Genomic DNA, 3,629 nt, shown 5'->3' on the forward strand with positions numbered 1-3,629 from the left:
TAACTAATGAAGATTTCATGTGTCTTCTCTTTTTATGTTCATATTAGGGTAGGCCATTTTGATGACAATTTTTATGGCTGTAATTAAATATTTCTAATAGATTTAGTTAAAATTTGCAAATAATAAGGAATATTTCATCTTTATTTTATCATTTCATGACACATCCAATTTAGCCTTGTGGCAGTCACCCAGACTTTCTGTGTCTTCTCTTATTTCTTTTCACACATTTGTACTCTACTTAAGGAAGCAGCTTGGGGTACCGATAGAGCAAAGTTGCATCCATGAAATTCGGAGATGGGTCCACAAAGGAGGTGCTTTATTCCCTGTCATGATATGTGGGTAACGTCACCCCAAGTGGCCACCACACATATATATCTCACAGCGTACTCAGCATAAATCCAGACAGTGACAGCTTGGCATGTGTTCCCTGGGTTTTATGCTGGTCAGAAATGCCCTTTCACGACATTCTTAGGTGGTCATTTTGCTGATGTCTGCACACCCCGGTGGTGGAGAGCCTATGCCTCTAAAGGGACACTGGTTAATTAACTGTTTGACATTGATTTGTAATGTTAATATTCAGCCAAAATACATCTTGTTCTTACCTTGTATTTGTTTAATTCTAGATATGCCTTTGAGACCCACGCATTCATTCAAACATTCATTTACTCTCTGTTATATCCTGGAATGGATAAAAACTGGAGCCAAACCAAGCAAGGTTACCCTCTGTTCTCAGAGGTCTGAGGACGGTGATTAAGCCCTGTCTACATTTCTCTTTCTTCAGTTCTCCCTCATGTGGCGTGCTGTCCAGCGCCATTGCCATCCTGGTCTTTTTCCTTCGGTTTGTGACGGTGACCTGCCTACTGCTAAGAGCCAGATCCTTGCCTGTTTTCAGCTGTCTCCAAAACAACATACCGCTGTAAGGAGTTTCCTTTATTACTAAAAATATGTATCAGATCATCTGTGGCCAGAATGAAAGTGAATCTCCTTGTGGGGAAGGTCAGCTGGCCTCCTCCCCGTCTGTCCCACTGAGCCACTCTCCATGGTGATTGTTGGACTCCCTCCAGCTGGACAGCAGCTCAGTTCCCAGAGGATGGATCAAGAGTCAGACTGCATCAGTTTTAATGTACCCCTGTCAGGGTACAGGTGCAACACATATCCTCATCTTCCCAGGCACTTTGCCTTGAGAGGGTTGCAGTTCTTCTAGCAGCATTTTTGACTAACCAACAAATACAAACGCTCAGAAGCCCAAAGTGAGGCCATGCTGAGACTATCAGGGTCAAAAAACAAACAAACAAACGAAACCAGTAGAAGCCCCTGATTTTTCTTTCCATGCTGATTTCACATGAGTGATCTCTTCTGAGAGAGCTTGGCACCCCTCCCCTGCTCACTGTTTCCCAGATTCTCCAAGAGGGCACCTTGTATGGACTGGGCGCTAAAGGACACAGGCACTAGAATCCGAAACTCTCAGAGCTAGCAGGGTACTTACAGGTTGACCAGTGAATGTCTCTCATCTGCAAGTAGGAAGGCAGGCTGAGCCCAGGGCTTGACCAGAATCCCTGGTCTAAATACTATCGTATCTGATTAAAATGGAGTTTAAGCTATTGGTGTGAGTGTTGGCCACACTCCTATGGGTGGGAGAAGCTTCTCTCCTGAAAGGGGCAGATGTTCCCAAAATGCAGTCACCTCAGACAAGAGGTCCAGTCCTCAGATAAGAAACTAGAATTGACAGAGGGGAGGTTAACTTGCAGCTATAGTGATCCCTATTCTTTTGAGGCTTAATTTTCCTACATCCAGACACCGGGCACAGGCTGAAGACCATTCAGTTGCACTTTGTTGGGAGTCAGTGCCTTGTTGGGACCTGGAGCTTCCCTAGACATCTCTGAGGCATTTGTCAAGCTCCATGGATCTCAGGATCCATGACCTGTTTGCTCTTGATCTAAAGCCTGCCCCTCCCTGTCACCCAGCCCCATGGCATCGTCCTGGCCTCCTCAAATCCCAGCACCCCTCCAGCTCTAGCCAAAGCCCTCCCCTTCCCACAAGGAATGCTTTCCTCCCCTACATCCCCTAACTGTTTCTCCCCTGAGCACCACAATGCCACAGATCTAGCTGTTTATACTGCTCATTTTCCTACTGTTCCAGTGCAGCTGCCTTCCTGAGGGTTTGTTGTTGTTTTTGGATTCCCTTTCCATGCGGATCTCTGTGTCTTGCTTCCTAGAGGAGTTATAGTCTTCTAGGGGGAGGGGAGAAGATGAGGCCCCAAATTATCTATATTTCCTCTGTGTTGCAGACCTCTCCTCACCTGCCAACTCGCAGAGGCCCTGTCGAAGGCAGATGCTTCATAATGCAGACTTGCCAACCGGGACGTGGAAGACCAGAGCCCCTTGCCTGCAGGAATGGGGAAAGTGGGGAAAAGTTGCTCTGTCACTGGCCCACCGTTCCGGGGCTTCTTGTGACGTTCTTGATTCTCTTGGCTGGGGGGCAGTGGGGTCTTTGGAGCCTGGAAACCAAATTTCTTTTCCTATAGCCTCATGTCCCCTTCCACTCAGTTATTAAAAGCCCCCTCCCAGTGGGTGCCTTTTCATGGACATTCATTTGGGAGACAACTGCACAGTCTGTGTTGATTCTGAGTGGCCCAGTCACATACCTCTTTTTCCAACTTTCTTGTCACCTGTTTCCATCTTCTTTCCAGCTAAGCTGTTAGCAACCGTTTATGAATCAGTGTAGAATGCTCACTTCTAGCATCGTGGACAACCAAATGTACTGCTCTGTGTTCCACCCACTGGGGGGATTTCCCTCCCCACTGTCTCAGGGTCACCCTGAGTGAGGCTGTGGTGCTTTAGCAGTCTACTTTCGAGTAGTTCCAGCATAACGTGTGGACACATCTGGAAACCAGTCTTAGATTTTCTCCTCCTTAGTCAACTTATAATAAGAAACACCCCAGGAGGCCATAGCCATGGATTGAGAGAGAGAAGGTAATACAACTGGAGTTGATTTTGAAAGAGTCTGGGCCACCTGGTCATGCAGCATAATTTTACCTTCTAGACCTGTCCAGGCTTTCTACCATATACAGTCTCCATTTGTTATTAGATTGCTGTGTGCATGACCAACACGTGACTAGATATGTCAGACAATACTTAATTGATGATGGAACACTCAGGTCTCATGTCTCCTGACATCCCATAGCTAGGTCACCAGTCTCTACCAAACCCAGTAGCAAGCCAGAAGCTGTTTCTCAAAAGAATGGTAATTACATGCAGAAGAGGGAAAAGATCTGTTCCCAGATTCTGGAAGTCTCTGTTGCGATTCTCCTACAGGTACTTTCCAGAGGCTCCACACAGATTCACTATTTTCCCACAGACAGTTAAAATATCCTTGGGTCTGTTGGATCATCAGGAACAAGTGGCAGCACAGCTCTTGCTGCAAACTGAACTTGCTGATGAGTTTCCTGCTGCTCTTTTCCTCTCTCAGATCTGGTAGCCGCTCAGCCTTCTGATGATAAGTCAACGTAGCACACTCAGTTGTGATGTGGACTGCCTCCATGATCCAAAATGGCCTTTTAAATTTTGTACCTCCTTTTTCATCCTAGGTAGTATGAGGTTCATCAATTTCTCTTTTACTTTCGAGGGGAT

Source organism: Propithecus coquereli, unplaced genomic scaffold, assembly GCF_000956105.1.
Source record: "Propithecus coquereli isolate 6110/MARCELLA unplaced genomic scaffold, Pcoq_1.0 Scaffold41, whole genome shotgun sequence".
Classification (NCBI taxonomy): domain Eukaryota; kingdom Metazoa; phylum Chordata; class Mammalia; order Primates; family Indriidae; genus Propithecus; species Propithecus coquereli.